The sequence below is a fragment of the Pogona vitticeps genome, chromosome 2, assembly GCF_051106095.1.
Source record: "Pogona vitticeps strain Pit_001003342236 chromosome 2, PviZW2.1, whole genome shotgun sequence".
Lineage (NCBI taxonomy): Eukaryota > Metazoa > Chordata > Lepidosauria > Squamata > Agamidae > Pogona > Pogona vitticeps.
Window position 1 is genome coordinate 216,210,449 of NC_135784.1, and position 26,744 is coordinate 216,237,192.

A 26,744-nucleotide genomic window follows, 5' to 3' on the forward strand; every position below is an offset into this window, starting at 1 on the left:
CTGGAGAGCCAAATATGGAGAGCAGGAACGTTCCTGGAGAGAAGGAACATTATTTGAATAGCAGGGTCCAAACACAGAGGAGAAATGGGAGGACAGGTGTTAATCCCTGCCTCAAAATGAGAGGCAACTTTCATAATACAGCCATCCATTGAATCAAAACCTGAGCCACAGGAAGACAGATGGACTTGTTTCCATGCACTATTAGTGCTCCACATCCTAAAAAAATCATGCCAACCATATCCACTCCTCTCAAATACACTTCTTCTCTCCCCTTCCCTTTGTTCTACTTCTTGTCTTTCAACTTCTCCCCCTTACTCAGTAACAGCAATAATAAAGGTACACATGAATTTGGATGGCAGAAAATAGCTGTCCCTTCTCTGTGGGCGACTACAAGAGATACATTTCTCCAAAATCAGGGAAAGGGAACTTTTGGCCCACCAAATAGGTGACCATCTGTGGAGGGAGTTCTGGGCTAGCATATTAGGAAGGTTGCCTGCCCAAGGTCTCCTGCTGTTAATGCCAAATTTTAGCTTCCTTTCCTCTCCCTTTGCCATTTAAGTATTAATGGCCACTCTTGGTTGGACATTGTCAAATGCAAAGGTCTTCTCCCATGACATCCTTTACACTACAAGGGGGAAATGTCTTCTCAAGGTTTCAGTCTGTGCTAACTCGACATGGGCTATTTGTATTCGTATCCCTGGAAATATGAATACAAATGGTGGCACAACCAGTGCCAAGGAGGTCCATTCCCTTCCCCCCTCCCCAGAACTGCCTGGTCCACTTACCAGTTGCCATACAGTGCTGGAGTCCTTTGTCATTGATGTAGCACTAATTGTGGAAGGAGCCTGGCTAGCTCTTCCTCGCTTTCCTGTGCAGCTGACCATTCCGGTGAGGGGGTGGGACAAGGAGTTTCCCTGCTCAGCTGATGAGTGGTTGGCTCCATGCTGAGGCAGAGAAGAGCCAGCTGGGCTCCTTCCATGATTGGCATGATGAAAACAACAAAGGACCCCCATGCTGCATGGTGACCAGTGGGTGGACCAGGCAGTTATGGGGGGGGGGAAGGGAATGAACCTCTTAGGCACCTGTGGTGCCACCGTTCATATCCGCAGAGATACGAATACCATGTCTAGTACTAACAAACAGAAGGAAACCTTATTAAACAGTATTTCTCAGTAAATATGCATTGGGTTACAGTGTCAATGATAAGTGAGGGAGGCATTGGATGTAAAGATTGTTTAGCTTAGACAAGGCTTAGATAACTTTTTAGGCTACAACTCCCAGAATCTAGCAGCCAGAGTGGCCACTTACAGTCCAAAAAGGAAGTCTGCCAAGCTGAGTGGGATTCTGAATGAGGATAGGTCACCTATCAACCTGGTTTATCAAACCTCTCAAGGGTTGGGTAAATGGCCTCTTACTACATGGTGGTGGTGAGGATGGTGATGGAAGAAAAGAGAAAAAGGGAAAAAAAGAGCATGACTGATTAGCCTCAGGAGAGGCAAAACGACCTTCCCTCTCACCATTCACCATCCCCAAATCCGCAGTTCACCGTTGTATGCTGTAACGTTGTTTATTAGCCCTTCCTTCAGAATAATTTTACCTTATTTTTGCATAAAAATCCAACTCTGTTTTTATCTGCTCTATTTTTTCTGCTCAAATGGACCACCTAGGATTACTTGGGGCAAATTAATTAGGCTGCATTTGTGCCTCTGTGTGTTTTGCATCCCCCGCAAATGACTCAGTGGGTGATGTATTTGGGCCTCTTCTGCAATGAATTTCACCATATATCCTCTTCCTGCAGTATCTGCAAATGCAGGCAGGCACGGTAACAGGGGAATTTTAAAAGGTCTTTGCTGTCTTCGGCACTTTCCTGGGCACAGCCTTGTAAACCATGCTAATTTATGAATTAAATCCTACTTATTCTAAAGCGCTAACTAAGGGGGCTCTATTGGCAATTGGGGAAGGATTGCATGTTGAGTTGTGCTCCTGGGAAGCTTGCAGGAAATTATTTTCCCATATTCTTGTGCATTACTATGGAAAACTATGTCTAGATGGAACAGAAGGCTAAGCTGGTTAGGTATGAATAATAAGCACTCTGGACTTACTCACCCCCAGTGCAACAAGAGCAATGAAAAATTTAAAACTGTTTGAGGAACTCTGACCATTGTACTAAGAGAATCACAGCTAGATGTGGCTTTGGGAGTGTCCACTGCCAGGCAACAGAGAATAACTGGTTCTGCTATGAGGCAGAGAGAGGCAGCTGTCCTGGGCAGTGGATCCTGGAGGGCAGTGGATCCTGGAGGGCATTAAACAAACATAAAATGCCTGTCTGAATTTCCCACGTTAGCTTCCTAGCTTCAGGTAGTGTGGAAGACTGTTTCATCAACCATGAGTTTGGTCAGGTTCAATACCTGGAACAGGATGGAGTGGGGTATTGTTTTGTTCTTTGTCTCAGACAGCAAAATAGTTAGGGCTGGCCCTCACTCAGAGCTTGCAACAGGTCAGTAGATAATAAGAAAAGAAGCTTTGGTCCCTACTGTGCAACCTCTGGATTGGGCAGAATATTTAGGTGTGCCCTGGTTTGGGGCCAGGTTACTTCAGAGATGGAGCCAGGGCAGAACAGACTATGGACCAAACAACTCTATCATGCTGGAAACTCCAGAACAGAGCATCACCATAGCTGAATGCCTCGGCTCAGGACATGGCTCCACCTATTGTTGGGAGCACATCACCCTTAAAACTTCCCATTATGCTTACAGTACAGTACTTCTTGCATTTCACTCCCCAGCTTCCAGCTTCCAGCCTCCTTCCTCAAACCTCCCCAGCACCCACTGAGTTCCGCTACAGTTCAGGACCTGCTATGCTACGTTCTTTTCCAAGCCATGTAAAGGCAATTTCATCTGAGTTCATGTACTATATGGAAGATACTGAGGGCTTTTTGTTGTTGATGATGATGTTTAGTCGTTAAGTCGTGTCCAACTCTTCATGACCCCGTGGACCAGAGCATGCCAGGCCCTCCTGTCTTCCACTTGCCTCCCGGAATTTTGGTCAAAATTGAGGGCTAGGTACCATATAACAATTTTTTCAGAGTTTGGAAAATTTGTTTCTTTGGATGACAGTGTTTTGGATGACAGTGTTTCAAGAACTGCAATCATTTCTTAGAGGCGGGTGTCAAGGAACAAGTATGTAATCCGCATATATAAAGGACAGGCCATCTGCCTGGGAGTGAGTGCCATCGGAGGAGGCTTCGGTCTGCTTCATAAGGTGCTACTTTTTGCTTTTTAGAAACATCTTGGGTGGGTTTTGCAGGGTGGGTTTTGGGTGAGGGTAGTTATGTTTCAGTGCTGTGTTGTTGTTTGTTTTTGGTGATTTTTTTTTCAGTCCGAGTGTGGGGATTGCTTGATGTTTATTTTTTGTTTGTTTGTTTTTCCAGCCTTCGGGACTTGCTCTGTTTATTTTGGGTGGTTGTTTTTTTTTTAAAGCCCTAGTGGCTTCCGATAGGGCTCTCTGTGTGCTTTTTTGGTTTTTTTTTTTAAATGCTGGAACAGATTAATCCCGTTCCCATGCATTTCAATAGGAAATGGTGTTTCGACTTACGAGCATTTTGACCTACGAACACAATTCCAGAATGGATTAAGTTCTTAAGTCGAGGCACCAGTGTACAATAGAATTTCCTAAGCTCTTGACAGAATTCTGAGATTGGCAAGAATGGTATTTGCACAACAGTACACACTTCTCTCTTTTTTGCCAAAATTGTCCATCTTTTGCACAAAGTTCTACATGAAATTTTGTGAATTACATGATCTGCTCAAAATGAGGGTTGTCTCCGTTTGAACTACTAGATGGTCCCCTTGACCGCCTTTCTCAGCAGTCAGCCAGTATTTCTGTGCTTGCTGAATGTGCATCTCCTTTCCCTCACAAAGGGAAAGAACTGTATAAACATTTTGGGAAAATTACAGCGATACATTTGTCTCATTGTCAGCTGGAGGTGAAGTATCTTGCAGACTTTAGCTTTCCTCATTGAGGTGCTTTACACTTCAAGTCAGCTGACATCTATGCGAAGGAATTTATCAAGTATTTTTTCTAGCTCCCTCTATTACCATCTCTACACAAGAATCTCTGACACCCTCTCTCTAGACGTCAAGCTGGATAAACACATTGGCAAAGCAGCTACCATGTTCTCTAGACCCACAAAGAGAGGATGGCTTAATAAGAAGCTGACAGCATATACCAAGATCCAGGTCTATAGAGCCTGTGTCCTGAGCACACTCCTGTACTGCAGTGAGTCCTGGATTCTTTGTGCATGGCAGGAGTGGAAGCTAAACATGTTACATATGTGTTGTCTCCAAAACATTTTTATATCAGCTGGCAGGACAAAGTTCCAAATAGAGTAGTCCTAGAATGAGCTGGAATTTTTAGCATGTTTACATTACTGAAATAATGATGTCTACGGTGGCTCGGGCATGTTGTGAGAATGGCTGATGGTCGGATTCCGAAAGATCCCCTGTATGAAGAATTAGTGCAGGGAAAGCACTCCAGAGGGAGAGCACAGCTTCGATATAAGCATATCTGCAAGCAGGATCTGAAGGCCTTAGGAATTTACCTCAACAGATGTTAAACATTGACATCTGAGCATTCAGCCTGGAGGCAAGCGGTGCAGCATGGCCTTTCCCAATTTGAAGAGGTCCTTGTTCAGCAGGCCAATGCAAAGAAGCAGTCCCAAAACCAACAAAATCAGGGAGTGGACAGCGGACAGTTTGCCACTCTTGAATTGGCCTTCTCAGCCACACTAGACGTTATTCCAAGACCTCTATTCAGAGCATGTTACCATAGTCTCTCGAGACTGAAGGATGCCTACACAGTTTCTAGCTCCAGTCTCCCTATCCGAGTAAAATCAAAGATGGATGTTCCTTTTGACCACTGGATGTGGCATCTGATATAAAGCTTTCACTCCTGTTATTCAGTTTCTTTGTTTTATATATTTCAGTTAAAATAAAATATCTATTATATCAAATGTAAGGGTTGCCAAAGCAAAGGGAACTGAGGTGGAAGACAGAAATCCTGCTGGTGGATTGTGCAAAATGCAATATAATTTGATTTGGTCTTTCTCTGGTTTAATTTTATTTTTCCCCTTAGGGAAGATCCATTCATCACATTAATGTAGGTTGTAACACAGTACAGTAAATATTTTCCGAAAGGGGAAAAGCTTAACAACTTGAGGATGTATAATCCAAAATCTCTGCATGTAGCAATGACCTCCTTGAAAATAGTTCTGTTTCAACTGCATTAAAACTATTTAAGGGGAAAATTAGAGTTTTCCCACCAATCTCAGTTGCATTTCTTTATCTTTGTAAATTGGAATCACTGGTCTCTTTAAGTGCAATGTAATATCATATCATATATTTGTTTATTTATGAACTGCTAGATAGCTCAGAGGTTTAAGATCTAGCTGCAAAGCCAGAGGTTTTGGAGTCTCCTTGACAGGGTCTGGACTGGGTGACCCATAGAGTCCCGTCCAGCTCTGCAGTTCTAATGTTGTTGTTGTTGTTGTTGTTGTTGTTGTTGTTGTTGTTGTTGTTGTTGTTGTTGTTGTTGTTGTTGTTGTTGTTGTTGTTGTTGTTGTTCTTGTTCTTGTTCTTGTTCTTGTTCTTGTTCTTGTTCTTGTTCTTGTTCTTGTTGTTCTTGTTCTTGCTCTTGTTCTTGTTCTTGTTTTACAAACCACCTTTCTCCCCGTAGGGGACCAAAGGCAGCTCAGAACAATTAAAACTATACAATGATTACAATTTTTAAAAAATACTTTTAAAAAACTGTTTTAAAACAATTAAACATTTGCCAGTAAACAAAGTTTAAAAATCATTTTAAAATGTTTTAAAAATATTTTAAAATCTCTATTAAATTTAGTTTTAGTTTACTTTTTGTTTAAAAGCCTTCATGAAAATGGAAGTCTTTGCCTGATGATGGAAGGACAAGAGGAAGGGGGCCAAACTGGCTTCTCAGGGCGGCACACTCCAAAAGCTGGGAGCAGCCAGTGAGGAGGCCTTTCCCATGTCTGCACTGTTTTGTTTAGTCGTTTAGTCGTGTCCGACTCTTCATGACCCCATGGACCAGAGCACGCCAGGCCCTCCTGTCTTCCACTGCCCCCCGGAGTTTGGTCAAATTCATGCTAGTCACTTCGATGACACTGTCCAAATATCTCATCCTCTGTCGTCCCCTTCTGTCTTCACACTTTCTCAACGTCAGGGTCTTTTCCACAGAGTTTTTTCTTCTCATGAGATGGCCAAAGTATTGGAGCCTCAGCTTCAGGATCTGTCCTTCCAGAGAGCACCCAGGGTTGATTTCCCTCAGAATGGGTAGGCTTGTCCTCTTTGCAGTCCAGGGGATCTTACAGTCCACACTGTTAGTTAGGCCCAAAATTTAGGTATAAGGGCACGCTGGGAAAAAAAGCATGAAGACATGTGGACTGAACTGGCCTGCAAATAATTGGCCTATAGAATGGAATGCTGACCTGTGGAAAGGCCTGCCAATGGGATAGCATCTGGGAAATCTTTGGTTTGTTTCATCAAGGACACAATTGGCTGTTTCCTGTTGGCAAAAAGGGCTGAGGATTCTTTCCAGCCTGGACTTTTGCACAATGGGATGAGCCAAAAAGAGGCAGATACATTGCTGCTGTGGCAAGAAGGCTCTGGTTGGGTTGGAAGACAATGGAACACTATGGACAGGCTACAATGTTGAATACTTTCAGTGGCTCCAGGCCCAGAGTGTACCCTGATAAGATGCTATGGTCACATCATGTGCCAAAGGACAACCAATTATTCTTTATTTACAATCCTTAGACCTATCATATGGATAAGTAGACAACCCAGATCCACAAAATCTCTGTAATACGTAAAAACATCAAACATAGACATAAAACAAACAAACAAATATACAAGCGATTCAAAACCCTCCATACCAATACCAGAGTCAAGTATGGAGAATCGCTTGTCAGAACCCAGCCACCTTGTATGATAACTTAGTATCCCTGTCCGAGAGGAGGTACTCAAGTCTAGTGTTCTCTGATCGGCCAGGGATGTTTTCAATCAATGGGGTAATAATCTGATTTTGTGCTACTGCATAATGTGGGCAGTGGAAAAACTTGTGTTCCATGGACTCAACCTCACAAGGGAGCCAGAACAGCCTCTCAGCAACTGGGACATTCTTGTACTTCCCTTCAAGCATAGCAGAGGGGAGGGCAGCACACCTTCCCAGAGTAAAAACTCTCCTAAACCCTTTTACTTCCAGTGATGTTAGATCATTAGCTGGTTCTATAACATTTTAAATATAGGCCCTTGCCATAGTGTTTTGTAGGCTGGAAAGCATTGATTGGTGCTCAATATCCTCAATTCTCTGCTTAACAGTTTGTTGTGTTTTGTTCTTTTGTTTTTGGCCTGGTGTAATCCATATCATAAAAGGGCATGGGGATGGACACCAGTTTTCATCATATAGCTCTAAACAGATAAGTCCCAGTTCGCTTGGAGGTTATCAGTGAATATCAGGGGAAGCAGCCCTTGTGGAATAAAATAGGCCTTTAACCATGTGTGTATAGAGAATATGCTCATCCAGGCTTCTACTTCTAGGTATCCTATCTCCAGTCTTATGCTAGCATTTGAGACACATCTGGGGACCTGTAAAAACCAGGGCCTTTAAAATGTTCTTAAAAATTTGGATTGTACCCTTTCCTGAGGTGCAAAATGTGCGCTGACTGGCCTGCCAAAGGATAAAGGGAAGATTTACTTCCTGGGAATAAAGAAAGGTGGTGCAATGTTGCTCGGGACAAGGAGACTCCGGCCTAGAGTCACATTAATCCACACTCATATGCAGATACTTTAAGTTCATTTTTTCCCTCTCATGTAATCTTTACTTTTGCAGATTTTTACTCTTCTGCGTCTTGGGACCTAGTTTTTTTTCTTGAAATGTCAGTTTTCACAATGGGTTACACTGCACCTTCTGGGAGAGTCTACACATTCCTTGTTGTTTTATTTATCACACACACACACACACACACACACACACACACACACACACACACACACACACACACACACACACACACACACACACACACACACACACGGAATAGGTAGCTAGAGGTCTTCCTTTTTCAGCCTTTTAGCCAAACAGCTGGAACACAGTAAGCTTCACCTATCCCATCATAATTATTATTTTGTATGATGATCTGAGAATACATCCTGTTCAAATCCCTTTCAAATATTTCAAATCCTTTGGAAAAATGCAGACTTAAAGAACTGGTGGAGGCAGAAAGATTCAAAGGCAGAGGAATCTCTTATCCAAAGCCCCGGGTGATTCAGACGGGGGGGGGGGGGAGAGAGAAGGAGCACTCTTCACTGGCTGGCTTATTTCCTCCTTTTCCATCTCCCCCATGAAAATCTACTTCCTATTGGTTCCAATGGAAGAGAAATTAACCATGCCAGCTCTAATTAGCATGCCTCTTTCCCCATTTGGGGGACATGGTGGCGCTGTGGGCTAAACCGCAGAAGCCTGTGCTGCAGGGTCAGAAGACCAGCAGTCGTAAGATCGAATCCACGCGACGGAGTGAGCTCCCGTCGCTTCTCCCAGCTCCCGCCAACCTAGCGATTCGAAAGCATGCAAATGCAAGTAGATAAATAGGGACCACCTCGGTGGGAAGGTAACAGCGTTCCATGTCTAAGTCGCACTGGCCATGTGACCACGAAAGATTGTCTTCGGACAAACGCTGGCTCTATGGCTTGGAAACGGGGATGAGCACCGCCCCTAGAGTCAAACAGAACTGGACAAAAATTGTCAAGAGGAACCTTTACCTTTACCTTTTCCCCATTTGAGGATCACATCAGAGATAGGGAAAATCTTCTGATCATGTTCTTCTAGTAAGTCCAGGGAATTCCCCCATCAGGCCTTTTTGGCAGAAACTACACACTCTGGAAAGACCAGGTGGAATTTGCAGCAACTCCTTTTGCTGCACATGACACAAGCCCTACTGTCATTTTAAAAAACTGTAGTAGGGCTTCCATCCAGCTTTGACACCTTTCAGAAGCCCCTTTCAGAAAGAAGGCTTCAGGAAGCCCACAAGAGCTGGGCTGCTGTGTGTGTCATTTTGGCCCACGTTCCCAGGCATGTGTATAACTCAGCTTCCATGTGCATGCTGCTGCACAGCATTCCATCTCTCTGGGTGCATTAAAATAATAAATAAATTCAGGCTGGGGTGCAAGACCCCCCTTCCCCCCTCCGAAGTCGGCAAATTGTTGAAAGTTTGCCTTTGAGACTCCTGAGGCTCGATCCATTTGGTTACTTAATGCAAATCCACTCATTTGCTTTAACGAGGAATCACATTAAAACAGGACTTGTGTTGCAAGTATGCTTGTGCTTGTTTGCAGCTAACTCACAGTAAATACTTAGACGGCAGATTATTGCAGACACGTAGTTCCAGCCTTTGATTCCTTTTGCTGTCTCTAACATCTGGATCCCAATATTAGGAGGACAAGGGATGCAGGTTTCCTCTGAGTGCAGAAGGGGTATTTCAAAAAACCCATGGTCCTCAGAGACTCTCTGAAGAAATGCAGGGTTGCCGCTATATATAGTATAACCAAAAACTAGCAAATACTAAGAAACTGTTAGCTAAAAAAATAGGTTGGATGCTGTTCTGATTTTAAGTTTCAGCCAGGAGAGCAGGCTATGAATAACTGCCTACTTTGGAGAAGAACATAAAGGCTGAAAATGTCATTTCCATATAGAGATGCTCAACATTTCATTGGAACAATCTTGGTTGTTTTCTTTAAACACAGACTGTACTATTTTGGTAAATGGTGGGAACAGCTGTTTCCATCCCACTTAGTTATTGTATTTGAAATAACCAGCAAATTGCTTAAAGTGGGCCTGAAATTTCCAGCAGTAAGTGCATCCATCATTAATTCATACAATATTGCTGTACTGTTAGTAGATAATGAGTGTCCCATATGTAGGGGGAAATGCCCTCTTTATAAATAGAACTGAGTTCCTTGGCACAGACACCCCTCCCTCTGTTCTCAGTTTCCTCATTTGTCTGTAACTCAAAAGCTTACATTAAAAAAAAAATCTTAGATACACCAACACAGTTCAAATGAGGAAATGGAAAATAACAGATAATTAATCAAACAATTAACAAAAAAAGCCCAAGTCCACACCCACAATAAATGACAGCAAGAGTTAGAAGTATTACAGACAATTTAAACTCCTAACATAACATAAATGGCCAGAATCCTATTAGTCATGCCAACACTGTGACACCAGTGGCGTAACTTTCTGCAGCTAATTGCCACAGGTTAAGAAGCTGAGAGTAGGCATTTCCATGTTAATCACATGTTAATCACTTGATTCAGTGTGCAACTGGAAATGAACCAGATAAACATTTTACAGTAGAAATATTAATAAAACTTAAATAGTTTAATTAGTCATTTGATCCAGTGGGGTTAAATTCATCTCTCCCCAAACTCAAGTAATTAGGTTTTGTTCAGAGAACCAGTGTATGAGGTAATTAATGAGAATTTGTCGGCAATTGCATTACAGAAGCCAGATTCATGAGGTTTTAAACTATCCTCTAATTTATGATGGCGAGTATATCTATTTGCCTTGATCTGATGGAAAAACCTGGCAATCCATGGCCCACATCTCCTGCATGAGCAAAGTCCAGTGGAATAGTTTTTCTTAACGAAGCAGCTCTGCCAGTAGAATTTGGAGAAGACAATTTCCTCACCCCACTGCCTCAGTGCACCCTCTTAATCTGCTTGGAAAATACCCACTACCTGGTTCCACTGATAGAACTAATTCTATGTGGAAAAACTTTATATCTGTATGTTGTATTTCTCTAGATGCAACCTGCATTCGTGCCCTATCCTGTTTGTATCAGATTGTGAGATTTTGTTTTTTAAATTCCTGTTTGGAAATTCATATATGTTTTCCATAATTTGCATATTTATTTATGCACTTCTTATAACTGCATATCAGGAAAATTTTATTCTCTGAAACACACTAGAAATGTCACAAATTGCATATTTTGTAATTGATTTACATTGCAAGGGCTGAAATCTTATCACTTAGCAAGTTGCACTAGAGTAGGCTCATTGAATCAATGGGAACTTGGTAAGTCAACTCCTCTATAAGTTTCATTGATTCAAATTGCAATTTATTTTAGTATAGTATAGTAAGCCGCAGGTAGTATTGGCCTATTTGAATCAATGCAACTTACAGAGGAGTTGAGTTACTAAACCTCCATGGATTCAGTGGGCCTATTTTCATGTGGTTTATGTGATAAGCAACAGGATTTGGGCCATTGATTGTTAAAGGATAAAAATGGACAATATTTGCAAGAATCCTGAAAGCACAAAAATTATTTTTTTGTCCCTACCAAGTGATAGTAGTTTGCTGAATCCTGGTCTAAATATACACAATTAAAAAAAAAAAGAAATCATGATTTAAAGAAAATTAGAGGTCTTGAAATTGAAAGACTTCCACAGCAGAAAACATATGGAGTGATCCAAAAGCGATGACTGTGTTGCATATCAATACAGCTAAGAAGAGATTCATGCTTGGATATTATTGAATGGAAAACCATGGATTGTTTGGCAATGAGTGTGAGAATTAAACCTAATAGGAAGTATCAGCTATTAGGTAATAAGCTACTATCTAGGGATGGACTGATCAATCTATTTCCAGTATATGTCACATATTTTCAAGGGCAGATCACATCCAAATGTGGAAGATGTCTGACTATGAAATTATAGGCTGATCCTCCCATTGTTTAGACAACAGGCCACCTATGGGCAAATGAAATTTTGTTTTAAAGTATGCATTTATAATGCTTTTTAAATGCATTGTATTTCAATGCATTGCATTTTGATACTGCTTTTGAGCCCTGAACTGTGTTGGGATGTTTGGAAGGTGCAACACCCCACATGTAAATAAACTGTGATTAACACATTAGTTCAGGAAATATACCTCAAATCAGCTCATACCAGAGTCTGCAAAAAATCAGATTACACAAATATTCACAGTCATGTCTCATGCCTCAATAGAATAGGATATGATGGGAGGGGATAGGGATAGGATAATTGAATTGGAAGGGGCATATAAGGCCCTTTGCTCAATGCAGGAATCCGAATCAAAGCAGATGTAACAGATGGCTCTTTAATTTTCACTTGAATGCCTCCAGGATTGGACCACGCTCAAGGTAACTGGTTCGATTGTCATGCTGGTCTAACAGTTAAGAAGTTTTTTTTCCTGATATTCATCCTAAATCTGGTTTCCTGTAGCTTGAGGCCATTATTACGTGCCCTACACTTTGGGATGATCGAGAACAGATCCCCTCCTCTGTATGATGCTCAATATGTTGAAATCATTGTGATTACATTTGTCAGACAATGACAGTAAGATGTTGCCCAAATCATGTTCTTTCTTGATTTCTTTCTATTATAATTCTTTCTTTATGTCTGTCTTTACACTCCCCCTCAACTTCCAAGAATAGGCAAGAGTCGCCAACCAAAGGGTGGTGACAGATGGTGGAAATAAAGAAGTGAGTTTTAGATCTCTGTTTTGGGAGCACTGCAGCACTCCTGCCACAAGCTAATGTAGTAGACATCAGACACAGAAGCCACTATAAGGGCTCTGAGGCTTCTTCCCCCCCCCCCCCCCGTTTTGCTTCATTGAGAGGTTAACAACCCTAGGTTGCAACAACCTTCCCCAAGAGAGTTGCAATTGCTGAAGAATGCTGAGCATCTGTTTACAGGTGAAGACAACAAAACAATGAAGCACCCTAGAGATGAATACATCTTTAAGATTTCTTTAAGATTTCTTATTCTCGCAGGCAGGAATGAAGACTTGCAAAATTATTGTTTCTTTCTTGCCTTGTGAGCAGGTGATAGATGTTGTGGCAGTCTCAACAAGAGCATGAGAACACGACAGATTTTTCTTGCAAAAAAATTTGATACAAATTGCACAAAGTTTAGATGCAAAAAAGGTAACTTGCACAAAATGCTGATGTTCACTGTTGTGTTGCATGGACTTCTAAGGATAAGAAGTGCTGGAGACAGCATTTGTATCTCTCTCCCCCCCCCCAATCAGCCATTATCATGTGCTCTCTCTGTGTGTGGGGTGTGTGTGTGTGTGTGTGTGTGTGTGTGTGGGTGTGCATGTGTGGGGTGGGTGGGTGCTTTGCTTCTAACAGGAAAAGGATATCAGACATTTTGTGAAAATTATAGAGACCTTTGTGGGGATGGGTGGTAAGAAAAGCACTCCTTGTTTTTCTTTCACCTGGGGGCATAGAATCTCACAAGGATTGGAAATTCCTCATTAAAGTGTCTCATCAAGTATACACAGTTTAAACCAGCAAAAACAAACAAGTGTGTGTGATGTTGTCTATGGCTAACAATAACTGCAGTCCAACAATATCTGGAAAGCTACTTCCTGTAAGTTGTCATCAAAGACCATTATTTAGGCTGATTTTAGCTGTTTTCAAACTTTTTTAAAAGTGTTAAAAAGTAACTCTCTGGCTGAAATCCAATGGTAAGTCATAAGTAGAGGAGGTATATTAAATCAGTGGACAGTACAGAGGAGCTGAACTCACCAAATTTTCACTGCTTCAATTAGCCTAGAGTGGACTGGTAGTCCAGATAGGTGGGGTATAAATCAATCAATCAATCAATCAATCAATCAATCAATCAATCAATCAAATAAATAAATAAATAAATAAATAAATAAATAAATAAATAAATAAATAAATAGCCTACTCTAATTGCAACTTAGTATTGGATTTCAGCCATTGCATTAAAGTAATCCAAAACATAGCTCACATATTTCCCATTACTGTTCATTGTCCAAAGTCCTCTTAATATTGATAACACAATGGCGTAAAACATGAAAAATTCTTGTCCAAAATGGCTCTACAAACACATTGAAAACTCTTTGTTTTCACAGTGGAAAAAAAGCAATTTTTAAGGGTAACTGGAAATTCTACTTGTTTAGACCTAAGAATGTAAATCTTTATAGCATTATTGTAAGGTAAAAGTTCCCCTTGACATTTTAGTCAGTCGTGTTCGACTCTAGGGGGCAGTGTTCATCCCCGTTTCCAAGCCATAGAGCCAGCATTTGTCTGAAGACAGTTTCCATTGTCACGTGGCCAGCGCAACTTAGACCTGGAACGCTGTTTCCATTCCCACCGAGGTGGTACCTATTTATCTACTCGCACTTACATGCTTTCGAACTGCTAGGTTGGCGAGGAGCTGGGACAAAGCAACGGGCGCTCACTCCGTCGCATGGATTCAATCTTACGAATGCTGGTCTTCTGACCCTGCAGCACACAAAGGCTTCTGCGGTTTAGCCCGCAGCGCCATCACGTCACTCATTAGTATTATTGTAGATAAGGATAAAAAATTGTCAAGGTTTCATTCTCATGGCTATGATTATGAGTTTTGGTGCATTTTTCTGCCTTTTTATTTTATTTTATTTTATTTTATTATTTTTTGCATTTAGAGACCAGCCTGTGAAATGTTTGATGCACTTGGGGAATAGTCGGAAAATCTTTGCATTCTGACTGCCAACCCCCCAACCAACTCATTTGTTTTTGCATTAAAAACTTCTATTTTGCAAAAAAGAGGGTTTTTAAAAGCAAAAAAGAGGAAATTACAAGGTTGTGCAAAAAATAAGAGGCTTCTGCAGAGAAGTGTGCTTTGTTTTTGTTAGGCTAGTGCTCCTCTTTCTCTTGTGTAGGAGCAAAAACATTTGACAACTTTTTGGACAGGTTGTCTTGATGCATTGAGAGGTCCATTTTGATCACTCTTGATAAAAACTGTGAGGATTAACAGCACCAGGCTTTGTTCCTGCTCAATATAGTGTTTTTGAAATGTAACTTCTGCACATTCTTGTGACTTGAGAAAGTAACTCTTTACAGCTAACTAAGTGACCTGTAACTCATTATTTCCAAGCTCTGCATGAAGGGTGACTGCCACCCTCAGAACCATAACCCAAGGCTCTCCTTGCCTGGCTGTGTGTTGCAGAAGCACATTGATGACAAGGCCTCCTTGCTATCTTTTCTTTTGAGGAAGGTTGTCTGCCATTATAGATTTTCCTTCCTGACACCCCTGATAAGCCTCAAGGGAACTCCTTGGAACACAGCTCGAAAAGCCAGGAGTCCAATTTATCATTGGGGGGAAGTGATCGCCTGTTTTTCAGCTTAAGCAGAAAGAAGAGTAATGATGGCTGATTAAAAGGAGGGTTTGTTCTCCCTCCCAGAGAGGGGGGGGGAAATCATATGCAGTCAAAGCCCAGGCTGTGTGCTGTTGATATTTGTACCAGGAGGTTAATTAGCATTAGCAGAAGGATCAGCAGCAATGTACAGTTAGTCATATGGTAGTGTCTACTCCCAGCAGTGTAGCAAAGAGGAAAACAAGTTAAAAATAGGGTTTTCCCCTCCCTTTCCACTCACTCTTCTGTGGGGAAAAACCATTTAACAAAACAAACATAAAGTAATTGGATTCCTTTTTTGTTGTTGTTTGCTTTCTGTGTCTGCTCTCCAGCTAAGTGTTTGATTTAGTTGCCTTCTCTGCTCTCTCTTGCAAGTTCTGTATATGCTGAGTAATAATAGAAATAGTTGTGAGACTTCGCCTTTTTCTTTCTTGAATTTCTTTGCAAGCAATTTGCCAGTTACTGCCATGCAAATGTATGCCACAGGCAACATAGGGCAACTCTGGCAGAATTTGATAAAACAGATCAAGGGCCACCATCAGTCCGTGGAGTTTCTCCAATTCTTTCAAACCTATCACAGAAGCCTCTTCATCCCCTCCTTCTTAGGTGCCGTGATACTTTCTGTTCTGCTAAGTGTTGTCTGCCAACTAATGTCTTTTCTGATTCTCTGGGAGAAGCTGTGCAACGGACTGTTGGGAAAATAAGTATCTAAGCAACATAGACATGTTTAAGAGGCAGCCCATTCATGTGACACACAAGGAAAATGCTTCAGCATGTCAGGGTTCGTGGATGGGAGGCAGGAAGAGGGTTATCTACATTACACCATTATACCAGTTCAACTGCTACTTTAAAGGTTATGGCTCCATCCTGTGAAATTCCAGGGTCTGTAGTTAGGTGTGTTAGAATTCTCTGCTGTAGTTCAGAAGGGATCCATAGAGTTCTCCAACACAGAATTTCAATCATCTCCCCAAATTACAAACCCCAGGATTCTGTAAGATAGATCCATGAATATTAAACCGATACAATTCAGTAATGTAGAGGTGCTCTCCTTGGCCAGATGGAAAGTGGCTGGACAATAATGCATCCTATAAGCATTGATGATTCGTATAAGTAAAGTTCAGCTATATCTGAGAGACAAATTGGTCACACATGCAAGTTAGTCCTTCCCGGTGACTGTATTACATCTGTGGTTCATTCTTCCTGGAGTGATTTCACTAGTGCTACTTACTATCTGAAAAACAATGACCTTTTTAACTTCCTGAGCATAGAGTAGAGGTTTGGATCACTTATACTCTGGCTCTTAGAGAGAAGCTAAGAAAAGAAACACTATTTTCTTCTCACAGTGAGATTTCTCTGTAATTTTTCCCCTAGCGTTCCCCTGGGAAAACTCAGAGGAAATCTCAGGAAATTTCCTGAAAGTGTTGTGTACTATTTTTTGTAAGAGAAATGCCAAGCAGTGCAGGATTGTTACAGTTCCTGCACAGAATGGCACCTTTCTTATGCAGGATCACCAAAAAGGTCATTAAGCTGCAAGATTTGTTGGTTTCCTGCATGGAACAATATGCAAAAAGCAATGGGAAGTATTCGAAAGGAAAATGATACTGGGATACTGTTTTCATGAGGACCATTTAGAGATGGGCACAAATGCCGATTCACTGGTTCATGCCAGTTCATCCTTCAGACAAACAGGTATTCAGCACTTCCCAGCCCACTTCTGGCAGGTGGCCACTCAGAGGCAGTGCCCCGAGGAGACATGGCAAGGAAGCTGAGGCACAACCTCTGAGTGGACACTTGCTGGAAAAGGCAGGGCTGAGAAGGGCTGAGCAGTTGTTCATCCAAAGGAGCCAGTGGTTCATGCCCATCTCTGGAGGAGATGGGAAGCCTCACTGATGCAGATGGATGACTTGAAAGGTAATCAAAGTATAGTAAGACTGGGAGAATCACCGAGGATGAGACATTTTGCAAATACTCATCACACCCCTAGCTTAGAAATAATTTTAACTATGCCAACTGTTCCCTGTTGATTTTAGGACTATGAGGGTCTCAACTTACTACATATTTTTATATTCAGATCACAACTGTTATTTTTATTGTCAATATCTTATTCCTAGTTCCTACTAAAAGTAGACTCATTGAATCAATTGCTGAATGATAAGCTAACATGTATGGAGGCCCCATTAATTCAAAAGGTTTACTCATGTTGGGCCTATAACAGAAGGGTGGGATCAGAAGGGTGCAGAAAGATATAGCACAGTTTGTTACCCATGACTCCAGACATGTCCGATCACAGCCTCTCTTGTTATCTGCCGGTTTCTCTGATTTTTCCTATAACACCATAAATAATTATATAGGTGCCACATCATGAAGAAGAAGAAGAAGAAGAAGAAGAAGAAGAAGAAGAAGAAGAAGAAGAAGAAGAAGAAGAAGAAGAAGAAGAAGAAGAAGAAGAAGAAGAAGAAGAAGAAGAAGAACTCAGCCATATAATTCCATTGGGTCTAATACAAAGAAGTTTTAAGCCATATTATCTTGTGATTCTGATTTGCTAGTTTGAGAATAATGAGGTTAGTCAGAAAGAGATGGTATAGTTTCATACACCATCTGGAAATAGCCAGATGAGTCATGTTTTCGCTCACCATATATCTAGAGCAAGGGTGGGCAACTCACAATGCATATCTACCCCTGGATATTACCCCATGCCATTGCACTTTCCATCACCAATACTGACTTACCTTCATTGATGACTGTGGAAGAAGACCCTTTCTGGCCTTCAAATTGAAGTTCATGCTCCTGCCACACTTCATTTTGAATTAAAAATGGGTTTCTCGTTTTTTTAAAAAAAGCAAGGTGCACACCTTAACTGCTTGTGAAATTACACTCCTGGAAACCTCCTAAGCACATGATTTGACTTGTAAGCATAGCACAAATGTTTTGGAGGGGAACTCCCAATCTCACTTGGAAGTTAAGTGTACAGGAGCTGGATGAGAGCCCTTTCACCACTGCTGCACCATTGGCAGATTCAGTTTGCCCACTTCTGATCAAATTAAGGGATTAATCCCTTACTTATCATTTTGAGAAATAAACAAGAAGCTCTGGCCTCACATCTTTGCTTCCTTACCCTTTCCCTCTTCCCCTCCTCTCTTTTCAATGTTTCCATTTTGCTCAACAGCTGCCCTAACACACACTCCAATCTTCATCTCCTTCATAAACTCTGAAGGTACAACATTAGGTGCAACCTTATGTTGGCTTCAGGCTCCCTCTAGGTACCACACATCCTTTCCACCTCAACCTTCTGGTCCCATACTCAAGTCACCTAAAGAGGGATAACCACTTTTGCCCGATCTACTTTTCCAAACTACGTTTCGGAGCATTTACCACTCTGTGTTGCATTATCATAAATAATGAAAACCAAATTATATTTGTCAACTGAACAAACAAAATTCATGTAGTGATAGATGGCTCTTGATACTTTTTATTGTCTTTGTTTTATTGCCAGCTAATTGGTAAAAACTCAGTAATTCACAGTAGATTCTCTCCCATCATTAAAATGCATTGCTGTTTCTCAAGTAGAAGCACAAAATTTTCTCTTCTGTTACCATGATTTACAACTGCCAGAATCTGTAATAGCATTGTCTAACCATGAATATGCAATTACTACTTCTCTGTTGTTTGCTGATTGCAATTGCCTCTTCTTTTCCCCCTCAACACTATTTTCTTCTGATACACCTTATGGCACATACAGACGTTACTCTTAATAAGTAAAGTTGTGGGGCATGCATCAGGCATACGTCAGAAATTCACTTGCAGATAATAAAGCTATGAAACCAGTGCTGGAGACTCTGGCAATGGTATGGTACAAGCCATTTAACTATTAGATATCAGTTTGGACCAATAGAGTAACAACGAATGGTGATGGTTTCTATAGCCACAGTGCAAAGAACTCAGTGATGCCAGTGCTCTCTACTTAGTGAAATAAACCATAAACATGAGTTTTGCACACTTTCTGAGCAGGAGTGGACATTCTGGGGAGCATCTCAGTGGTAGACATCCCCATTCTCTCCTGGAATAGCATCCTTCAGTCTTGAGAGACTATGGTAACGTGCCCTGTACGGAGGACTTGGAGAGTGTCCTCTCCAGGGCACGAAGCCTGGGTAAAATAATATGGAGGATAGGCTGTTACCCAAGCAGCAAATCCCCCCTCTCCATGTCACTGGAATAGTCCAATGGAAAGGCAAGAGCCAATACAACTGGTTCCAGCGACATCGCAGGAGTTGCCAGAATGACACGAACTACCTCCGGGACTCTGGCTCTGGATTTTGCCTCGAGGTTAACTCCTGAAGCCTTTTCCATTAGTGGATATAGCCACAAGGCAGTGGAGGTTTGAAATTGTCCTTCTCTTAGATGGGCTGCCTCCCAAGGCTGATGAGCCCCACCTACCCGGCCTGCTCCCTCACGCCATTCTCTCACAACATTCAGAATTGCTTGTCCTATGGTAAAAAGGCACCAAATTGGCCCAAATCCTCTTTTCTTTTGCTGTGTTTGTCCACATTGTCTGTGATTCCTCTTTTCTTGCTGTTTGTGGAAAGGGGTCTTCACTAGCCTCTTATACAAGCAGAAGCCCCCAATGGTTTGAAGAAACCAACATCTGGTTCACAAAACTGTGAACTAGAGACTTCACAGAGCACAATATCTACATAGGCATTATCCTCCACAATTCTCAACAGGGATATCTGCCTGTTGTATTAGCAGCTAGAGATAGATTAAGCTATTAAGTTATAGCTACTTATATTTTCCACTGAGATATTTATTTTGAATAATAGAATTCATTAATACAGTTTTTCATATTTAGCTCCTGTTTTGATATATATATTTTTTAAAAAATCTGTGTAACTCTTATGTATCTTTGTAGTTGGCCACTTGGATATTTGCTGTATATTTTTTAACAGGCACGACTTTAAGTCATCTTACTTTCATGGGTTTTACACTGCTTTGTTGTATTTTATGTTTCTTTAATTAATTTTTTTAAAAAATATTTTTTTTAAAAAAAGTTTGATTCCACTCACTTCACATTTATCTGTTCAGCTTATTCTGTATCACTTTTGGATCTGTTTGAGGCTTTGAGGGTTGTTGTTGTTTTTCAAAGTACAAGTGTCTATCATCTTCCTACCACTCAAACCATTCAACAGCTGCAGGATATCCAACTGTTGAATCAACATAGCTTTTCCAAGAAATCAACTGGGTTTGTATTCAGAAATGGCGCTGAAGACCTAAGCAGAAAACTTCCTGCCTTTGACATAAAGTTACTTTCTTTCTAAGAAGTCAGTTAAGGGGGCAATCCTATAATATCTTCTCAAAAGTAAGTAATGTTGAGGGTGTGACTACACTGCAATTTACCCTGCAGTTGATACTAGAACTTGCATAGCTATATTCAATTCCCCACTGTGCCTCCAGTGAGTACAGCCATTTTGTGTGACCTTGGGCAAGTTGTACAGTCTTAGAGTGGCCACAGAAGAAGGGAAAAGTAAACACTTTCTGAGTATTCTCTGTTTAGAAATCCCTGAAAAGGGTCACCATAAGTCAGAACTGACTTGATAACACATCATCATCATCATCATCATCATCATCATCATCATCATCATCATCATCATCATCATCATTTTTATTATTAAAAAATGCCAGGCACATTCAATCAAAATTATAAAAACATTGAGTACACTTGGTCTTTTTCCCCTCGGTTTTCATTACTTATTTTTCATCCACACAAATAAGACTTCCATTGTTGTGAAAAGATCAGAATTTAAGACTGTGGCTTATCCTCACTGCTCACTAAACCCAGGAGCACACATTTTGACTAAACTTACTACTTTTGAGGAAACTCTTGAAGAGTGTTTTCCAGAAGACCTCTTTATCCTCAGCAGCCTGAGGTCTGCCACCTAGTGATTGAATTAGGCGATTAAAAAAACAACCCTTAGGTTTCAGGATTCTTGGATTCACAGTCTTGGAGTTATGGCACACACATATGCTTTTGTTTTTACAGAGATAAAAGCAGCTATAGAACATGGAGATTTAGACAACAGAGGTATGCTAAGTTCATTGCCTGAAATATTTTGGATACCTTATTGAGGTCCAGCTTGGCTTAAACAATGGCTGTAAGGATGACTTTGGTCTAGTTCAAAATTTCATCAGAATCCCAGCAATAGTTTTCAAACCCTGAGCCATATTAGATTGAAGGAAGGAACGATACATTGCAAGTATGAATGAGCATCTTCAGAAAAAACAAAAACAAAAATTACATAATCATAATCAATCATAATCTTTTCCTCTTTAAAATGGAAATGCCACATAAATTATTAATGATACAATGATTATTGCAGCCAGTGAAATATGCCAGCCAAATCTTGCCTTCTCTGTCTGAATTGAAGACCTCCTGTGAACATATAAAACACAGACTGACTTATTCTTGTTGCGGTCACAACACACTCTAGGTAAACTATCACAGGACTTGGAAAAGTTCCTCTCTCTTTTTTAACTACATTTCCCAGATTCTGGGAGTTATAGAGGAAGGAAGGAAGGAAGGAAGGAAGGAAGGAAGGAAGGAAGGAAGGAAGGAAGGAAGGAAGGAAGGAAGGAAGGAAGGAAGGAAGGAAGGAAGGAAGGAAGGAAGGAAGGAAGGAACACTTTGTTCTCTGGGGATGTAGGTATGCATATTTCCCTCCACCTGAGATTGGCAACTATATCAAAGGCCCACACTGAGGACAACTTGGAGAGGAGCAAGCTACCCTTTTCCATGGATTGCTGCCAGATGTCATGACCACAGCTGATCCTCCATCCTTCCTACTTCTGAATTTGTAAGCTGGCAAGAGGAGATGGTAGCTTTCATGACTCAGGTTTGGGCAACAATTGCCAGTTACTGATCCCTGCCCAACCCCCTCCCCTCAAAAAGACAATCCTCTGGCTGCACTGAACCTCCGTTATATGATGGAAAATAGGAAGTGACCTTATACTGGGTCAGATCACTAATCCATCTAGCTCAATCTTGTTGGCAGTGGTTGGTAGCAGCTCTCTAGGATCACAAGTGCAACATTTTTCTGGCTCTAACTGGAAATGCCAAGGATTGAACCTGAAGCATTCAGAATGAAAAGTAGGCACTCTAGTGGGGAATAGCAACTTCAATCAAATTATGGTGCAAACCCTATTGTAATTTTATGGCCACATAAAGCAATTGGTGTACAATTGTTGCACATTATGAGGTCCATGTACAGTAAAAGTTACGTGTTGCTTTCGGAGTTGCGTAACTCCCTGTGCAACAGCTAACATTTACACTGACCTTGTAACGTGTGACATTTCACCCCCAACAGTTGTGCCACTTGTGTTAAAGTTGCAGGTGTAACTAAAAAGATTTTGTCCTATATTTGTCAATGTACTGCACACTTCCATTTTGGATATTTAATTGCATTTTCTGGGTTCCTTGCTTGATGTGGTTTACATTTTACTACTGAGGGCCAAATGAAATGTTACATTGATTGTAGGCACACAATAAATACATGCACTTGTTAGTTATGTTCTTTGGTTAGGGACAGCACCCATGGAAAAGCCTGTGAAACCTAGGGGCTGTGAAGAATGGAGAAAGGAAGCTTGATCCTTTCTGCCCATGGCAGGATCCCAAGGGGGAGTGAGAATGTCTTTCCAAAACTGATTTTGCATTTAAAAGAGACACACCAATTGGTTTCCAACAATATATTTAAAAACATGATTGGTTATATGAATGAGAGATGTGCTTCTCAATGGCTATGACAGATGATAGCTAAATGAAACATCCATGTCCAGTGGTGGTGATGGTGGTATAATTATTGGTAATAATATATTCTATAATGTCTACAAGTGCCTGCCGGGTAGGTGGGGCTCGTCAGCCATGGAAGGCAGCCCATCGAGGAGAAGGAAAACTCCGATTTCAAACCTCCACTGCCTTGTGGCTATATCCACTCATGGAAAAGGCTTCAGGAGTTAACCTAGAGGCAAAATCCAGAACTGGAGTCCCGAAGGCAGCTCGTGTTGTTCTGCCAACTCCTGCGACATTGCTGGAACCAGTTGTATTGGCTCTTGCCTTTCCATTGGACCATTTCAGCAATGTGGAGAGGGGGGATCTGCTGCTTGGGTAACAGCCTATCCTCCATATTACCTTACCCGGGCTTCATGCTCTGGAGAGGACACTCCTCGATTCAGAGCATGTCACCATAGTCTCTCGAGACTGAAGGATGCCTATGATGATTCCTCACTGGAGTTCTCTGTATTTTTGGACTGCTGTTGTATGCTGCTTCTCCTTTTTCAACACTAATACTAATGTCAACATGAAAAATCCTCTTTCTTCTGTGCTATGATAAGGCAGAATGAAGCAACTGATGATACGGTAGCACTGCCAGTTCTCCTTCATGTTCATCTGGAACCCTTCAACCATTCCTCTCTATTGAAGGGCAAAGCCATGTGCTCCACACAGCTGGTCTGGCAGCCCTTAAACTAGCCTTCTCCCCTCAGACCTGGTGAAGGACCTCACCCTGTTGCCAATGCTGAAGGAAGTTTCTATTATGAATACTGTCTGCTTCTGTATATGAAATGGAGGAGGGTGCCATTTTGTCCCAGACCAGCTCTATTACAAGCTTTTGTCTTCTCTTGTGCAGAAAATGCAGACCAAAATATACAGCAGCAAGTTCAAACATTTTGTTAATGGGCTTCATTCTTCTGCTTTAATTCTGCTTTAATATCAGAATATCATTTCTGCCTTTTGTAAACAGCTCTCAAATTTTAGCAACTGAGGTGGATCTAGGCTGTGAACAATGAGATGTGTTGTGTGTTTTTTTTTTCAAAAAAAGGATTTGTAATAAGATACCATTAATGAATACCTTATATTTAGAAGCCATTAGAGGAAATCTAGGGAATTCATTGTCAGTTAGGGAAGCAGACGGGGTGCTGGTTATCTATTTTCATTTAGTAACTAATGCACAGAGAAGGAGAAGATGCAAAAACAAGTTCTCTCCACTTCAAAGGATTTTCAAATGATCTAGCCTAGCTGATATCAGCCTAAATTGGCTTATACTGTGGGGATCAATTAAAATATAATCACTGATAAATTGCTTCAGGGAAATTGGAAGCCTGGGCTTGTGTAGCCTCAATCCACCATATGTATCCACCTCACCCCCAAACTTTTCTGATTTACTCAGGAAAAAAAAAACACAAAAAAACATGTTCATGTAGAGTTTAGGGGTTTATTTGAAGTTATTTTGAACACATTCTCATTTGCTTGGAAGGAGCATCCGACACTCCCAATATGCCTCAGCATTTCACTTCCCTAGTTGCTTGGGCCACAGACTGTATCCAAGCAGGCAGGGTAAGCAGCTGTGCGGCAATTTCAGAGAGAGGCTGGGAAGGCTGCTGCCCCAAGTTAGCTTTAGTAGATTGGATGAAGAACCTTAGAAATGAAAACAGTGGGACTGAAATGAGGTGCCACTAACTTGTACCATTGTTCTGCCCATTTTTAACATCAGCTAGACTGGTGCCAGTAGTATCTGTGCCCTGAAAACTGATGTGTTAGGACTCCTATCCCCCAAATCCCGTATCTCTCTGACTATATATTGATTATTTACACATGGGGGGCCCCACATGCCTCTTCTCTCAGAAGCCATGCCCCATGTTCTCATCGTGGGTGCTTTTTCAGCTGGGGAAATGCCCAGCAGGAGTCCTGAGTCCTGATTAGCCAGGATGGGGTGGATTTGGTAACTGAAAGCATGCCTACTTTCTGAGCATGGCAACCGCTGCTTGTCTTGCTCTCATGGGCGAAGATAAGGAATTGTCATTTTCTTTACCTTACTTGCAAGGACTAGCCTGCTGCTCTTGAATTGTCCTCATAGTTTCATAGATGGCTTTTCACATCATTACCCCACAGTAAATTAAGTTCACAAAACCCGAAGGTCCATTCCTTTGTTTTAGGGACTTTTAATCTTTTAAAGCATAGGTTAAGACCCTCCAGGGTTACAGAGTCTGCCGAATGTATAGACAAACACACACACAGAGAAAATTGAAATAGACAGAAGTCCACTTCCACTAATTTGCCAGCTTCCCACAAAAAAAATCTGGGGTTGGGGATTGAGTTTTGTTTGTACAGTATACTGGAGGTCCAGCAGCAATTGAAGGCACTGAGTTGTATTCCCCCATTTCAAGTCAGACAGGCCTTTATTTTCTTTTCTTTTTTTTTTGTTTGCTTGTTTGTTTTTTACTTTTTGGATATATACAAATACATACAAATACTTTCAAATATTCAGATACAGATCAAAGCAGTGGGCTACCAATGAGCTCAAAGCAAATCTGTCATGATATTTAAGACAAATAAAGTGGGCCCAACCAAAGTGGGTGGCATTTACACACCTTAATTTGTTCAAAATGGCAACTTCTATCAGTCTTCTGCATTCTAGCATTCTCCAAATGGATGTAACTAAGGTTCTGATCACCCAGAACCATGGGGCTAGTGATGATGGGAGTTAATAACACATTAGGAAGGCTGACTCATCCTGTTAGACTAAGGAGAACTAGAGTCATATTTAGAGCTACAGCATGTACATTCCTATCCGTTGAGATATGCTAATCTGGAGGACCCGAGGAAAGATTTTTAAAAATGTAATGTTATGATTAGGAGAATCCTGGAAAATTAAACTCTCATAGGCTTTCATTAAAATATGGTTGATCAGGCTCAATACATCACCACATGAAACAAACAAAGAGATGGCTGCAATTAGTACATTTTCAAGCTGAGTGCATATAACAAATGAAAAATACAGACTGTGTCTGGTCCCACTAGTATATATCAAAGAATAAATTAAAGTAGCTGATATAAAATTAAAAGTTTTTTTAAAAAAATAAATAAATAATGCCTTCTCATAATATAAAAAGGGTCATCCAACAAAACAGGCAAAACAGCCTTTAAAACAAATGGAATTATTAGTTCACAGGATTCACTGCAGACCTAACGAGAAATGTCTTGCTGCTAGAGAATGTCATTTCCATTTGTCCAATTAACTTTTTGAAAATAGGACATGACTAACTGGAGAACATGTCTATTATTGTGTACAAACTTTGCCCATCGCACAAACTGCATCTTTAGGCCCATTTTCTTGGGTGCTCAGTTTCTGAACCATAACTACTGTCTAGCTCAATGGTTTAGGCATCTGGCTGCAGAGCCAGAAGTTGGCAGTTTGATTACGCACTGTGCCTCTCTGAGAGGGGCTGGACTCAGTGATCCATAGAGCCCCGTTCGTCTCTGCAGTTCAAAGATTGCAAGGAAGTGGAGATTTCTGTAAATTCACCCCAACAATCTACCCTACACTCCCTCCCCAATATTCATTCATTCATTCATTCATTCATTCATTCATTCATTCATTCATTCATTCATTCATTCATTCATTCATTTGGCTTTTACCCCACCCATCTAGATTCAAATGAATCTATTCTGGGCAACT

At 41.1% G+C, this 26,744-nt stretch overlaps 1 long non-coding RNA gene across 1 annotated transcript; it reads left to right on the forward strand.

Moving 5' to 3' along the window:
- The first annotated feature begins 3,105 nt into the window (after window positions 1-3,105).
- On the forward strand, window positions 3,106-25,953 carry LOC144586549 (uncharacterized). Its single transcript, XR_013541425.1, has 2 exons — window positions 3,106-3,261; window positions 17,595-25,953. It is a non-coding gene; the product is annotated as an uncharacterized LOC144586549 (long non-coding RNA).
- Window positions 25,954-26,744: the final 791 nt, after the last annotated feature.